We start from the raw sequence: 17,430 nt of genomic DNA on the forward strand, positions 1-17,430 counted from the left end.
GTCAATATAAAAAAAAAAAAGAAAAAAAGGAACTTATAAATGTATTTTTTCTCTTCACAGGTTCCTTGTAACTGGGAACTCTTTTGCCTCCTTGCATTATGAGTATCTGCTGGGAATCTCAACTATATCTGGGATCGTCTGTCACACATGTCAACTTATCTGGCAGCGACTCAGAGATGCGGTGATGCCCCAACCCAAGGCAGAAGATTGGCTTAGAATTGCCAGGGTTTTATCAATCTGCACAGTTTCCAAGCTGCATAGGGGCATTGGATGACAAACACATATGTGTTAAGAAACTGCCTCACTCAGGGAACCAATATTTTAATTTCAAACAATATTTTTCTATAGTGCTGTTGGCCTTAGTTGACAGTAATTATAGATTTATTATTGTTGATATTGGGGCTATGGAAACACAGCAGACGCCCGCATCTTCTGTTCTTCTAGAATCGATGAACGGCTTTGCGCAAACCAGCTTGCCTTGCCAGACCCCAGACGACTACCCGGATCTTCTGCTTCAGCTCCATTTGTAATCGTGGCAGACGATGTAATGTAATGCAAGCTTTTCCTAGATGCGATTTGGATGACCGAATGCGCTTTTGGAATACTGTCCAATAAATGCAGAGTGTTCATGTCATCCTTGCAAATGAGTCTGCAAAATTCCACCCTGGTGATACAGGCTTGTCTGATTTTACACAATTTCACCAGAATTCATGATGCACCCTCCGAACCTGAAGTGGCCCCTTTTCCGACAATTACATCTGTTGGATTAGACCATAATCAGCATGGAAGACCTGGATTTGCTAGACTAGCAGTTCGAGAACTCTTTGCTGATTACTTCATTAGTAGAGAGGGTGCATTATCATGGCAGCTGAACAGCATTTGTGGTACTCGTAGATAAATTTTGGGTTATGGTTATTTAAATGTATTTAAATTTTAATTTTTAGTTAGTTAGTTCCCATATTGTTAGATTAGATTAGGGACTCACAAGAGAATGAGGACCCTTGACGTGGGCTTGCGAGCTAAGTTATTTTTTTTTTTAAATATTACATTTTTCATTTAATGATTTTGGAAAAAAACTGACTAATACCTCATTGGAAAAATACAGAAACATACTTTATGCTATTCCATTGATAGCGCACCAACAAGGAGAACGGATTGGGGAAATTTGTGGCTGGTGGTCCCTGTGCTCCCAGGGGTCCGGCCACCACTAGGCAGAGCTCCCGACTGGGCCAATTAAAGTGAATGGGATAGCACTGCGCATGCGCGTCCACATCTTCAAATCATTTCTATGGGGCCTGCATTGCATGAAAAACGCAGAATATAGAACATGCTGCGAATTTAACGCTAAGCACAAGTGATGTGTGAAAATCAAAGCTCACACATCCCCATTGAAAGTGAATGGGAAAATCAAATCTGCACAGCCCCATTGAAAGTGAATGGGTCAGGATTCAGTGCAGGTGCAATGCGTTCACCTCACACATATCACCCGCAGGGTATTCTCACCCGTGTGAAAGGGGCCTAAAGCCCCTATAGATGTCTATCAAGGAAGTCAATGCCTGACCCCAACTGCAGTGTGTAAGGTCTGTACTACAGCTGTGATGGCTAACCTCTGGATTTCCAGCTGTGGGTAAATTAGAACTCCCAAAATGGAAACTTGTTTGCGGTTTACAGAACAACATACACTGCCCGTCCAAAAAAAAAAGTTGCAACCAAAAATATTTTATTGGACCGCCTTTAGCTTTGATTACGGCCGCATTCGCTGTAGCATTGTTCTAATAAGCTTTGCAATGTCACAAGATTTATTTCCATCCAGTGTTGCATTCATTTTTCACCAAGATCTTGCATTGATGATGGTAGAGTCTGACCTCTGTGCAAAGCCTTCTCCAGCACGTCCCAAAGATTCTCAATGGGGTTAAGGTCTGGACTCTGTGGTGGCCATTCCATGTGTGACAATGATCAGGGGCGTTCATAGAAATCACTGGGCCCCATAGCAAAAATCTGAATTGGGCCCCTTAACCCCGCCCACTACCCACCATGGCCCCTCCCACTTCCCCCGCCCCCTCCCACCATGGCCCCTCTGACCTGGCTCCTCCCATGCCACACCCCCATTAAATACATTTATACATGACCTACAGAAACTGTTAGGGATAAACATTTTTATTTTATTATTAACCAACTTTGTTGCAGTAACGTATAAAATGTGCATGTATTTTAGTAGTAGTGGGGAGCGGGGGAGCGGGGGAGCAGTATACTTACCGTCCGTGCGGCTCCCCGGGCGCTCCAGAATGACGCCAGGTCGCATGGATCACGTCATCCATGCGCATGGGGCGCTCTGACGTCATTCTGGAGCGCCCCGGGAGCCGCACGGACTGTAAGTATACTGCTCCCCCTCTCCCCACTACTACTATGGCACCCAGGACTTTAATAGCGTCCTGGGTGCCATAGTAACACTGAACGCATTTTGAAGACGGATCCGTCTTCAAATGCTTTCAGTTCACTTGCGGTGTTACGGATCCGGCGGGCACTTCCGGCAAATGGAGTACACGCCGGATCCGGACAACGCAAGTGTGAAAGAGCCCTTACTCCAAACCCCTTTAACTCCTTGGAGGAGGAAAGCACACTGTCCTCTATGAGCCCCCCCCACCCCTAATGCCCCCCAAAAAATCTCAGGACACAGTGTGCTTTCTTCCTACTTCTCCCCCATGGGCATTTTGGGGCTCATAGAGGACAACAGGACTCACTGGAGTGGGATTGAAGCATGTCCCACCACCCTGTCCTGGCTGTCCCCCTCCCTCCCTCCCCCCACCCCTCCTCTCTCTTGCTGCCTGGCAGTGGCCTGTCAGGCTGTCAGGTCAAATCTGTTTCTGACATTATCAAGACAATAGACACATCGACTCGATCATACCTAGAGTCTCTGCAGTGCTGAGTCTGCTCTCTCTCTCTCTCTGTAGCGTCTCTCAGGCAGCCAGAGCCAGGCAGTGACACGGCAGCCTTCAGGAAGGAGTCAGGACTGGACGGATGAACCTTTCTTCAGGCCAGCCAGGGACAGGAAGGGACGGGTGCTTCTGCTTCCTTCTTCGTCTTCTCTCAGGTCTCAGGCACACTGTCGACGGCTGACGGGCCAGCGAACCAATTCTCCCGCCTCCCTTGAGCACACTGCCACTGGCCAATCAGCAGCTGCCTCAGCAGAATTGCCTTGTGCTGATTGGCCAGGCTGGTTTGATCCTGTCTGAGTCTGATTCCGCAGCAGACAGGATCAGCAGGCAGGAGGAGGTTAGCCGGCGGTCAGGATCTGGTCAAACTTCGGCGCCTCGGAGGGGGGGTGAGGGGGGGGGGCGGCGCGATTGCGCAAGAATAGTTAGCTCATATTTATAAGAGCAGCCGCATAGCGCTATAGGCGCCTGCAATGAGTGGGCGGGGCCTTCTCTGCGCTCCGGGCCCCCCAGTGCCGCGGGCCCCATAGCAATGGCGTGGTCTGCCTCTATGGGCGGTACGCCACTGACAATGATGTCTCCTGCTCCCTGAACCACTCTTTCACAATTTGAGCCCGAAGAATCCTGGCATTGTCATCTTGGAATATGCCCGTACCATCAGGGAAGAACAAATCCATTGATGGAATAATCTGGTCATCCAGTATGTTCAGGTAGTCACAGACCTCATTCTTGGAGCACATACTGTTGCTGAACCTAGACCTGACTAACTGCAACAACCCCCGATCATAGCACTGCCCCCACAGGCTTGTACAGTGGGCACTAGGCATGATGGTGGCATCACTTCTTCTGCCTCTCTTCTTACCCTGATGCGCCCATCACTCTGGAACAGGGTAAATCTGGACTCATCAGACCACATGACCTTCTTCCATTGCTCCAGAGGCCAGTCTTTATGCTCTCTAGCAAATTGAAGCTTTTTTTCTGGTTTGCCTCACTGATTAGTGATTTTCTTATTGCTGCACAGCTGTTTAGACCCAATCCCTTGAGTTCCCTTCGCATTGTGCGTGTGGAAATGCTCTTACTTTCACTATTAAACATAGCCCTGAGTTCTACTGTTGTTTTTCTTCGATTTGATTTCACCAAACGTTTAAATGATCGCCGATCACCATCATTCAGGATTTTTTTCCCGCCACCTTTCTTCCTCGAATACAATGGGTCCCCACTATCCTTCCAGTTTTTAATAATGTGTTGGACAGTTCTTAACCTAATTTTTGTAGTTTCTGCAATCTCTTTAGATGTTTTCTCTGCTTGATGCATGCCAATGATTTGACCCTTCTCAAACAGACTAACATCTTTTCGACGACCACAAGATGTGTCTTTCGACATGGTTGTTTAAGAAATGAGAAGCAACTCATTGCATCAGTCGGGGTTAAATAACTTATTGCCAGCTGAAAGATAATAGCGCATGCAGTAACTATCCAATAGGAGGCTCATAACTATTTGCTTAGTTAAATCCAGATGGCGACTATTTTTTTGGACAGGCAGTTGTAGAAATGAATGGATCATGCTGGGAGTCTTAGTATCACCATAGATGGAGTGCCAGAGCTTGCATACCCCTGCACTTGTTACTATTGTAACACATGTTAATATGCTTTTAGAATACAAATTTTAATAAAGAAATAGATACTATCATAATTCATAAAAGTCACGGGAGAAGGAATATGGCTCTGTTGAAGAGGTAGAGGCCTCAGGGAAGACCCGTGTAGCCCTTTGACCCTGAAACATAGCAGGCTGAACTGACTGCTGCTGCATCTGAGAAGCAGCTGGTAAATGCAGTTGTTTCCTGGCATCATTAAGAAAATTATAAACATGCATAGGCATTTGAGGGCCAGCAAAAAGCTCCAGTACTGCTGCGACTGAAGCCACACACATATCTTGGGACCCTTTATAAAAAAGGCCCCATTCCCAACATTATCAAGTCCTCCTGACACTCAGGCCTGTTTCGGGAAAAATACTCGAGAACCTGACTGTCTACCAGGTCTCGAGTATTTGATCCCGAAACAGGCTGAGGAGGAGTAGAACATTTCCGCTTTGTAGCGCGCCTTTCACCATGTGGATTCTCAGGTGTATTGGGTATCTCTGCCGGTGGTGTAGCAGGCATAGGAGGAGTTGGTGCCGGAGAGGAGGACTCCTGCGGGGACATGACCAACATACTCTCTGCTGACTGGCTTTCTGCAGGTTCATCTTCCAGAATGTCAACGGTTCTTCATCAGGAATAAAATAAGAAATAGAAATAAATTATTTGATAATAAGAAAAATTTTATTTAATAAACCAAATAAAAAAAATAAAAACTTACGGTCTAAGTTCAAATATTGGTTTTAGAAACTTGAGTCGTTGAGTGTAGAGATAAAAAATTTTTTTTCCCAATACTATACCCATTTCGCCCTTTCCGGGCAGTTTCTACTCTTCTAAACTGATCCCGGCAGGCATGCCATCTTGTCTTAAGATTTTTTACTGTGAAAAAAAAATTAAAAACCAATTATTAAATTTTGTAAATTTGTGTGTGCCATATAAAATAGGGTAAATTATACTGAAGGACGGGTAAAAAAAATTGAATAATCTTTTCCCTTGTTTCCTTTCTAGGCAGATGTGCTTCTCTAGGAGGCAATGTTACTCGATTCTATCTTGGTAGGAGATAGCAAAAATGTAGATATGTAGAAGCTAATACAGCACATTGATTTTACTGCATATTTAAGAAAAAATAAACACTCTCTGAGAGAAGGGCATATATTTTCCTTTAATCGAAAAGTGTTGATGTCTAAGGCTCATTAACTCTCCTTTGTATAAATGGTAGATCTGTTTTATTGTGGAATTGTAATAAAAGCTTCTGAATCTGAAACACAACTGCTGAATTAGCCAGATCAAAGGAAAAATCCATTTCCAGGAATGCGCTTTGTCATCTGATAAATAAAGGACTTTTTACATGTTCAGTTAATGCAATGTGACGGATATGATAAATATACTTTGCTGTGTTTGATATATGATCAAGATTGCATTAGGATGCACAACCATTTTACCGAGCACATGGCAAATCCTCTGCTGAAGTAAAAGAGAGGCATTGCATTAGAGTCATGCAATACATTCTGCATTCTACACATTTTAATAAAAGATAGTTAAAAATATGGTGTATTATATTTGTTATATTATGTCCATCAATTTATTCTGTTCTCCTATAAAAAGGATATCTTTATAGTGAAATTCATGTTCTCAGACAACCAGAAGCAGTAGTTTAGAATAACAGTAGTAGTAGTAGTAGTAGAAGTGGTAGTAGATGTACTGTATTATAGAATTATAATATTAGTGGCATAGACTAGCAGAAAAATTGTAGTAGTATAGACTAGTAGTAGAAATGCAGCAGTATATATTAGTAGTAGTGTTGAACGAATCAAAGCATCCAAAGTGTAATTCAATCCAAAGTTTAGGAAAAGTTCTATTCACCACCATTACATTATCATTTTTGATAGCTGTTAGACAGGTGAACGTCTAAGCAGCTGTTAAAAATGGTCCCATTGATTGAGTGGCTGAATTATGATTATCCTTTCAACTGTCTTCTTGTTACATAATTCAATCCTGCCTTATGTCCTGGCAGGGGCGTAGCGTGGGGGCCGTTGCCCCAGGTGCCATACTGCAGGGGGAGCTGTCCGCTGGCACAACAAAATCTTAAATCGCTAACTGTGTGGTAACTAAGTAATGTGAGTCTGGAAAAGGCGAAACAGAAGTACATTTCTATAATAATGTAGAATGCCTGCATCATTACAATTAGAAACAGACTAGCAGTAGAGTAGTAGCGTAGACTAGTTACAGAAATAGTATGGACCAGTAGTAGCAACAGTAGAGTCTAGTAGTAGTATTGACTAATTAATTATTCTAGTTTATACTACTGCTACTTTTTCTATTAGTCTATATTTTCACTGTTTGTACTACTAGTCTATACTACTATTATTACTAACAGTCTACAATAATGCTACTAGTCTGGTAGGCCTGGCCTGGTATATGGTCAGCAGAGATGGGCAGATGGCATCCTCTCGGCAGTACTGTCTCTCTGGTCATCCTTCACCAGCACCCTGACTGCCACTTGCTTGGCCTGTCTCTCATGGCACTTCACTGCCTGGTGCTTGGCTATCAGCACTGAGTGACCGTCAGTGTCGCAGTGTGACTGAGTCACTCAGTGCTGATAGCCAAGCACCAGGCAGTGAAGTGCCATGAGAGACAGGCCAAGCAAGTGGCAGTCAGTGTGCTCTTGAAGGATGACCAGAGAGACAGTACTGCCCAGAGGATGCAATCTGCCCATCTCTGCTGTCAACTCCATATACCAGGGTAGGCCGGGTATATGGACAGCAGAGATGGGCAGAATGCAGATGGCATCCCAGAGAGGCATACTGTCTCAGTCAGTGTCCGTGGGCTGGTCATCCTTCACCAGCACCCTGACTGCCACCTGCTTGGCAGCCTTGGCCTGGCTCTCATGGCACTGGCACAGTGGCACTTCACTCATATATTACCCCTAACCCCTGCCCTCAGCCCATGCCAACACACCTACCACACTCAGGGTGGGAGGGACACTGACTGTCACTCACTGTCAGTGTCGCTTTCAGGCTGCCTCTGTCTCTGGACAAACTCTCTAGTCTCAGTCCTGAAGCGACAGTGCGGCAGCCATCTTCTCCTTCTTCTTGCTCTGACTCCGCACTGTCTTTCCCGCCTGGAAGGTGGGCGGAGACTATCGGTGTGAACTAACTGCCGTACTGCCGTGCCTTCTCACTCTGCTCTGCGGCGCTGTGTGAAAAAAAAAAAAACCACAGCCTTAGCGATTTAAGATTTTTTTTGTGCCAGCGGACAGCGCCCCCCTGCAGTGTGGGGTCCTGCGCATGCTATATACTACATGTATGTATACTATATTAAACAGACATCCTCATCATAAAAAAAAATAATAATAATTCACGGCATATAAAGACTATAATGTCTGTGATTGCCATTATTGCCAGTCATGGACATTAGCTGCTTGCCTCTGCAGTTTGAAACAGCAGAGACTCGCTGGCTTTGGCGCCCCCTGCTTTCTGCGAGCAGATGCCATGTTTAAAGACGCCACCAACATTGTACATGTACGGCGCTGGTAGAAAAAGGGTTAAATATACAGAGCTTAGCTGCAATGCAATACATGTGTGGCAATGTTTTTATAAGAAAGCCATGCCAAGAGAGTAATCTCAAACCTATGTGATTTTTTTGCCCTGTTGCTTCGGTAACACTTCCATGTAATCACGTATATGTATGTCATTATGCGTGAGAGGTTGTATTGAGCGGGCTGCAGCGCTGATCCCACTCCATACATGGTGGGTGCTGACTGTATAATACAGCAGTCATCTGGCTGCAGAGACTGGGATCAACAATGACACCAAACTCAATCATTTAACCCATCAGATGCCTCATTCAGTAGCAATTTCAGCATCCGTGTGGTTAGGAAGAGGGAAGATCTCCCTCTGCCTTCCGATCAGAGCCCTCACAGTGAAATTGTTGGTCTCCAATTGGTTACCACGACATCCTGGGGCCTCCTAAAGTTTCTCAGGGCTGTCATGTTTAACTACCTATAAATCCTTGCATGGGACATGGCTCGGCAGGCAGCGTGTAAGACTCTTATAGACCATAATAGTACTTTTTTATGTTCTATGGGACAAGCTATCAGAAGATCAGAGGTTCAATGGGGCCGCAAAAAACAAAACAAAACGGAAATGACTTAGTGTACATTCAGTTTCTGTATGGCCGTTCCACAAAAAATAGAACATATCCTGTTATTGTCGGCATTACGGACAAGGATAGGACTATTCTATTAGTGGCCACCTGTTCCGTTCCACAAAATACGGAATGCACACGGCCGGCATCCATGTTTTGCGGATATGCAATTTGCTAACCGCAAAACAACAACAGTTATGTGCATAAGCCCTTAATCAGACCTCAGATCAGACACTTAATGTTAATAGGACCCCCCATTAGACCTCTGATCGGACTCGCAATTTTAATAAGACCTTCAATCAGACCTCAGATCAGACCCCCATGTTAATAAGACCCCCATTCAGACATTCAGACCAGACCCCCAATGTTAAGACCCCTATTCAGACCGGCATGCTAATAAGACCCCTATTCAGACCAGCATTTAATAATACCCCTATACAGACACTCAGATCAGATCCCCAATGTTAAGAACTCTATTCAGACCGGCATTTAATAATACCCCTATACAAACACTCAGATCAGATCCCCAATGTTAAGACCTCTATTCAGACCGGCATGTTAAGATGCACTGATATTTTGCCCCCACTTTGGGGGGGGGGAAATTGTGTCTTATAGGTGCAAAAATACGGTACATCATGTACATTTCTAACAGGCTAGATAATAACAACTTTTGTGGGAGTGCTTCTATCAGAATTCCCCCACTTAGGATCCACTGTGTAAAAAGAGATACTCTCTGGCCCATCTGTGCGATCCATGGACAGCCAATCATTTAGATAGCTTACACATAACATTGTGTTTCTATTGGAACAGCTAGATATGGCTTCTTCCAGGATTAGAGAAGCCAAACCTGACTTCCAGTCAAAGATTAATTATATCTTTGTAAGACAACATAAACTTTAATGGGTGCCACATCTTTCTATGGATTGTATTTGTTATTGTAGCTCAGCTACATTTAACCCTTAGTATACCAGAGGTTTTTTTAGTTTTTTTTTTTCAATATCCATATGAGGGCTTGTTTTTTGTAGGACAAGTTGAACTTTCTAATGACACCATTTAATATGGCATACCATATAGTGAGGAGTGGGAAAAAAAAATCCAAATTGGGGGAAAAATATTTTTAAATTTTAATAGTATGGGTGTTTCTAGACACGATTATGCCCATGATGTTTATATTTTTAATTTTTTTTTTTATTATTCTAAGTAAAGGGGGCGATTTAAATTTGTATATGTTTTTTATATTATTTTACATTTTCATTATTTTTTATAGCCTCTTTAGGAGGCTACAATGTTCACTTTGTTTTTTATTGAATACTTCTATACTCCCATATGGAATATAGAAAAAACAGATTTTTCATGTTTGCCTGCCACCTGCTGGTCAACATAGAAATTGCAGCTATAATATGCTGGGTCTCTTCAGAGAGACCCAGCCTATTAAAATGGATTACCAACATCCCTGATCATCACACAGGAATGCTGGTATTAACCCGGAAGCATGCATTTCTGTTTTTTTCAACCTTTAGATGCCATGATCACACTTGATCACGGCATATAAAGACTATAATGTCTGTGATTGGCATTATTGCCAGTCATGGACATTAGCTGCTTGCCTCTGCAGTTTGAAACAGCAGAGACTCGCTGGCTTTGGCGCCCCCTGCTTTCTGCGAGCAGATGCCATGTTTAAAGACGCCACCAATGTTGTACATGTACGGCGCTGGTAGCAAAAGGGTTAAATATACAGAGCTTAGCTGCAATGCAATACATGTGTGGCAATGGTTTTATAAGAAAGCCATGCCAAGAGAGTAATCTCAAACCTATGTGATTTTTTTGCCCTGTTGCTTCGGTAACACTTCCATGTAATCACGTATATGTATGTCATTATGCGTGAGAGGTTGTATTGAGCGGGCTGCAGCGCTGATCCCACTCCATACATGGTGGGTGCTGACTGTATAATACAGCAGTCATCTGGCTGCAGAGACTGGGATCAACAATGACACCAAACTCAATCATTTAACCCATCAGATGCCTCATTCAGTAGCAATTTCAGCATCCGTGTGGTTAGGAAGAGGGAAGATCTCCCTCTGCCTTCCGATCAGAGCCCTCACAGTGAAATTGTTGGTCTCCAATTGGTTACCACGACATCCTGGGGCCTCCTAAAGTTTCTCAGGGCTGTCATGTTTAACTACCTATAAATCCTTGCATGGGACATGGCTCGGCAGGCAGCGTGTAAGACTCTTATAGACCATAATAGTACTTTTTTATGTTCTATGGGACAAGCTATCAGAAGATCAGAGGTTCTAGCCCCGAAAAGGAGCTAAAAGTTTTGGTGTTAAAAATAACAAAGGTTTTTGTGTAAAAATGTAAAAAAATATTAAAAATTTAAATCCCCTTTCAAATTTTAGATATAAAAATAATAAGCAATAAAAAATAAACATAAAAGGTATTATGTAGTGTACGGGGACTGTAATACCCGTCACTACCAAAGTGTCACTTGGTGTGCTGTCGTCCCTCCTTAGTTATGGAGAAGTTGGTATATGTCAGTTTTATAAAATGTCATGTAATGCAATGCTATGTGTTTCCCTGTTACTATGACACTTGCATGTACAGGCCTGCTAGGGGTGTCATTCCAGCTTCTAGTCACTAGAGGGAGCTAGGGAGCCCTAGTTTATATAAAGCCCAGACAGGGAAGAAAAGGTCAGTCTAGTGGAGAGCTCAGAAGTTTCTAGAGCCTCAGGAAGCTGAGAGAGACCGAGGCAGAGTGCAGAGAAGCAAGAGGTACTAAAAATAACAGAGGAGGTACTTTCTAAAGCTATAGCCAAGGATATAAAGCCAGAACTAGGTTATTGGGCCTTGGTGAAGAATTGCTATATTCCAGGATCAGACAGAAATAGAGTGCAAGCTCCTGTACTGCAAGTCCTGTGTTCAACACTCTGTAATCACCTTGCTAAATCTGTAATTGCCTGCATCAACCGTATTGCAAAATCGACTGTATGCCAAGGAACTGCGATTCCAATATTGTCTCTGCATGAAAACTACTAAAGTTGGAGTTCTGTTTTAATACCACGTGTTCCTCAATTTATTCCTGCTATCCGCAAACGGCGTGCCACCGTTTAATTGGCACTGGCGTCACGAACAATTTCTACCATCACCTGCCCTTGCAGAGAGTCAGCCGTCTCAGGTTAGTGTCATTGCACTACTACACCCAGAAACTCTATTACACACAACTTGAGTACGCTGCACCTCTCTTTTGGCGTCACGAACAGGATACGCACGCTTTTCAGTGCAAGAAGCGTGAACTTTGTGTCTTATACAGTTGCCCTGTGACCAAAGTGACAAATTGCCTGTTTATTGAAAGTGGACTTTGTGGACTGAAAATCATACCCAAAGTGTACCCAAAAATTCTAAAAAGCGCTGTGTAGTGTTGCGCTACCAAGAGGAAGAAAATCGCCACATTGGAGTGTGGTTTTGTGGACTTTTAACAATCCTGCTTGCTGTCAGTGAATAGACAGCGTTTATACCCAAAGATGGCTGCTGGGCTTGCTGAATTTACTGCTGCGTCACCTTCATCCCGAAAAGGCGGGAAAAATTGGCGCCTTTCCGAGAAAAGAGCGGGAAGGAGTTCAAGGTCAGGCGCCACTGCTTATCTGGACATTTGCATGTCTGCCAGCATGGACACCGCCTTCCATATACTGGAATACCTGGGGGGCGGCCTCCCAGTGCAGTGGGAGGAGCTGGCTGCTGTAATTGACGCGACCCTATTGCTCTCCTCAGAAGGATCGAGCATGTTGGAAAGTGAGCATCATTGTGCTGCAATGTCTACGCCTAAAATACCGCAAGTGCCTGATGTTGGTGTAGAGCCAGAGGAGGCTCCACCGGCCTACTCTCCGGGACCGGAGACACCCGCCTGCCGTTCAAGGGAGAAAGAACCAGAGCCCTACTATGGCTCGTGGAGAGACTTTTTTCAGCCCTCGTTCAAGTGGTCATCACTTATGGCGGAGATCCGGGAGGCCGCTATAAAGCGGAATACGAAGACCAAAATCGTTTATGAAGAATTGACTAAAACAATCCATGAAAAGCATGCTAACACCCAACCCCGCCTGGAAAGGAGAAAGGGAGTGGTGCTGTCATTCGACAAAACCCGTGGCTACGGGTTCATCCAGGACTATCTAACTGGCAGAGACCTCTATGTGAATCGAAGGTCTGTGAAAAGAGACTACCTCCCTTCTTATCAGCACAGCCTCCGTGAGGGAGAGGAAGTGGAGTACACCCCTGCCGAGAGCCTGCGAGGCCCTTATGCCACTGCCGTGACCCGTCCCAAACGAGCACTTGAGGACTGGGAGGCAGAAGAAGGAGAAGACTACTCTGGCTGCGAGCGGGAACCTGAACGCTCTCCAGAGCCGGCCCATCACGCCTTTCAGGAGCGGAGCTCCTTCATTGGGCCTAACGTCTTCTGGCAGCCAACCGTGTTGGAGAAATGGGTGAGCCCCTATCCTTCCCCCGAGCTGCCTCGTCGGGAGAAGACCATACAAGATATGGAAAACTTGAAAGGACTTCATGCTACCTTGGAGAACATCCGGAGGGGTCGGAGACCAGACGCATCGCCAGAACCTGCAGAGGCCGAGTCCGCGCCATCGGTGACTGTACCTGCGCCGGCGGCGCCAGCAGATGACGGCGACTCCGACACAGAGAGCATCAGTGAGCAGATTGTCCGGCTGGAGGAGAAGTTGCGGGAGCTGCGCAAGATCGCGACCGCCAGGATCCAGACGCCGCCAAAGAAGGACGAGGTAAGGGTGCCTGTCACCACCCGTAGACCACCTTCTGCTGCCACCGCTCCGTCAGTGCCCCAAAGGAGACCCCCGGTTGCTGTGAATAGCCGCGCCGAGCCCACCGGACCGCTTGAGGCGGCGGTAACCACGCCATTCCATCCCACAATCCTTATGCCGGGACCGGTACGGTCCACCCAAGGGTTTACCCCTAGGCCCATGGGGCCAATACCTATTAGGGGCCCCTTCACCCTACAGCTGCCCCCCAATACAGTTATGTGGGCCCATCCTCCTGTAGAGGACTACTACAGGCCGTACTTGCCAGCAGAGCCAAGTGGTTATGATATGCCACTGTGAATCAGCCTGCTAGGCCTTTGATTTATTTCACTGCAGAAGTTTGATGTTAACCCTTCCAGGACAGGAGTCCTATGTTTCTGGTCCTTTGTTGCGGCTGCCAGTTTGTCCACGGCTCAGTGGTAGGTGTTGACCACTGAAATCACAAAGTCAGCAAGGCCACGTTTGTTTCCAGGACCTCCTGCCTGCTTTTGCTACCCCACGCCAAGTTGTGCCTGTTCCTTTAGTTGCACCTTTTACCCTTCACCCCCTTTTCAGGTTGATCAGGGGTCTTACAGCACTTGTCTTTGCTGTCCTTTTATTGTGCAACTTCATACTAAGGAACCGTGCCCGGAGACAGACTCAAAAGAACCTGAGCCTCTGAGATTTTTGCTCTTTTAAAGGAAATGTGCCCAGAGATGGACTCCACCGCATGAGAGCCTCTGTGAATTAATAGAAAAATAACCTGGGTACGGACTCATGTTTGTTCTTTGAGCCTCCAAGAACTTTTATACTGTTTTATCTATTTTGCCGTTCTATTATGGACTTATTCATTGTCATGGACTATCCTGGTTATAATGTTACGCTGTGCCAGGTCAGCGCCCCCGTTCCATTCATTATCCTGAGAGAAGAGAACGACGCCCCTTGTCACTACCCTTCACCTTTGCCAATTGGACCTGATGTAAATGTAAATGCAGATGAATTACATGTATGTATGCCTGCATGTCTCTATTTTCTATTTCAGGTAGAGATTCCAGTTGGGCGACCCATGATGGAGTACGAGGTCGTACTCAGCTTAAAGCAGTGGGGTATGTAGTGTACGGGGACTGTAATACCCGTCACTACCAAAGTGTCACTTGGTGTGCTGTCGTCCCTCCTTAGTTATGGAGAAGTTGGTATATGTCAGTTTTATAAAATGTCATGTAATGCAATGCTATGTGTTTCCCTGTTACTATGACACTTGCATGTACAGGCCTGCTAGGGGTGTCATTCCAGCTTCTAGTCACTAGAGGGAGCTAGGGAGCCCTAGTTTATATAAGGCCCAGACAGGGAAGAAAAGGTCAGTCTAGTGGAGAGCTCAGAAGTTTCTAGAGCCTCAGGAAGCTGAGAGAGACCGAGGCAGAGTGCAGAGAAGCAAGAGGTACTAAAAATAACAGAGGAGGTACTTTCTAAAGCTATAGCCAAGGATATAAAGCCAGAACTAGGTTATTGGGCCTTGGTGAAGAATTGCTATATTCCAGGATCAGACAGAAATAGAGTGCAAGCTCCTGTACTGCAAGTCCTGTGTTCAACACTCTGTAATCACCTTGCTAAATCTGTAATTGCCTGCATCAACCGTATTGCAAAATCGACTGTATGCCAAGGAACTGCGATTCCAATATTGTCTCTGCATGAAAACTACTAAAGTTGGAGTTCTGTTTTAATACCACGTGTTCCTCAATTTATTCCTGCTATCCGCAAAAGGCGTGCCACCGTTTAATTGGCACTGGCGTCACGAACAATTTCTACCATCACCTGCCCTTGCAGAGAGTCAGCCGTCTCAGGTTAGTGTCATTGCACTACTACACCCAGAAACTCTATTACACACAACTTGAGTACGCTGCACCTCTCTTTTGGCGTCACGAACAGGATACGCACGCTTTTCAGTGCAAGAAGCGTGAACTTTGTGTCTTATACAGTTGCCCTGTGACCAAAGTGACAAATTGCCTGTTTATTGAAAGTGGACTTTGTGGACTGAAAATCATACCCAAAGTGTACCCAAAAATTCTAAAAAGCGCTGTGTAGTGTTGCGCTACCAAGAGGAAGAAAATCGCCACATTGGAGTGTGGTTTTGTGGACTTTTAACAATCCTGCTTGCTGTCAGTGAATAGACAGCGTTTATACCCAAAGATGGCTGCTGGGCTTGCTGAATTTACTGCTGCGTCACCTTCATCCCGAAAAGGCGGGAAAAATTGGCGCCTTTCCGAGAAAAGAGCGGGAAGGAGTTCAAGGTCAGGCGCCACTGCTTATCTGGACATTTGCATGTCTGCCAGCATGGACACCGCCTTCCATATACTGGAATACCTGGGGGGCGGCCTCCCAGTGCAGTGGGAGGAGCTGGCTGCTGTAATTGACGCGACCCTATTGCTCTCCTCAGAAGGATCGAGCATGTTGGAAAGTGAGCATCATTGTGCTGCAATGTCTACGCCTAAAATACCGCAAGTGCCTGATGTTGGTGTAGAGCCAGAGGAGGCTCCACCGGCCTACTCTCCGGGACCGGAGACACCCGCCTGCCGTTCAAGGGAGAAAGAACCAGAGCCCTACTATGGCTCGTGGAGAGACTTTTTTCAGCCCTCGTTCAAGTGGTCATCACTTATGGCGGAGATCCGGGAGGCCGCTATAAAGCGGAATACGAAGACCAAAATCGTTTATGAAGAATTGACTAAAACAATCCATGAAAAGCATGCTAACACCCAACCCCGCCTGGAAAGGAGAAAGGGAGTGGTGCTGTCATTCGACAAAACCCGTGGCTACGGGTTCATCCAGGACTATCTAACTGGCAGAGACCTCTATGTGAATCGAAGGTCTGTGAAAAGAGACTACCTCCCTTCTTATCAGCACAGCCTCCGTGAGGGAGAGGAAGTGGAGTACACCCCTGCCGAGAGCCTGCGAGGCCCTTATGCCACTGCCGTGACCCGTCCCAAACGAGCACTTGAGGACTGGGAGGCAGAAGAAGGAGAAGACTACTCTGGCTGCGAGCGGGAACCTGAACGCTCTCCAGAGCCGGCCCATCACGCCTTTCAGGAGCGGAGCTCCTTCATTGGGCCTAACGTCTTCTGGCAGCCAACCGTGTTGGAGAAATGGGTGAGCCCCTATCCTTCCCCCGAGCTGCCTCGTCGGGAGAAGACCATACAAGATATGGAAAACTTGAAAGGACTTCATGCTACCTTGGAGAACATCCGGAGGGGTCGGAGACCAGACGCATCGCCAGAACCTGCAGAGGCCGAGTCCGCGCCATCGGTGACTGTACCTGCGCCGGCGGCGCCAGCAGATGACGGCGACTCCGACACAGAGAGCATCAGTGAGCAGATTGTCCGGCTGGAGGAGAAGTTGCGGGAGCTGCGCAAGATCGCGACCGCCAGGATCCAGACGCCGCCAAAGAAGGACGAGGTAAGGGTGCCTGTCACCACCCGTAGACCACCTTCTGCTGCCACCGCTCCGTCAGTGCCCCAAAGGAGACCCCCGGTTGCTGTGAATAGCCGCGCCGAGCCCACCGGACCGCTTGAGGCGGCGGTAACCACGCCATTCCATCCCACAATCCTTATGCCGGGACCGGTACGGTCCACCCAAGGGTTTACCCCTAGGCCCATGGGGCCAATACCTATTAGGGGCCCCTTCACCCTACAGCTGCCCCCCAATACAGTTATGTGGGCCCATCCTCCTGTAGAGGACTACTACAGGCCGTACTTGCCAGCAGAGCCAAGTGGTTATGATATGCCACTGTGAATCAGCCTGCTAGGCCTTTGATTTATTTCACTGCAGAAGTTTGATGTTAACCCTTCCAGGACAGGAGTCCTATGTTTCTGGTCCTTTGTTGCGGCTGCCAGTTTGTCCACGGCTCAGTGGTAGGTGTTGACCACTGAAA

This window comes from Bufo bufo, chromosome 1 (assembly GCF_905171765.1).
Source record: "Bufo bufo chromosome 1, aBufBuf1.1, whole genome shotgun sequence".
NCBI lineage: Eukaryota > Metazoa > Chordata > Amphibia > Anura > Bufonidae > Bufo > Bufo bufo.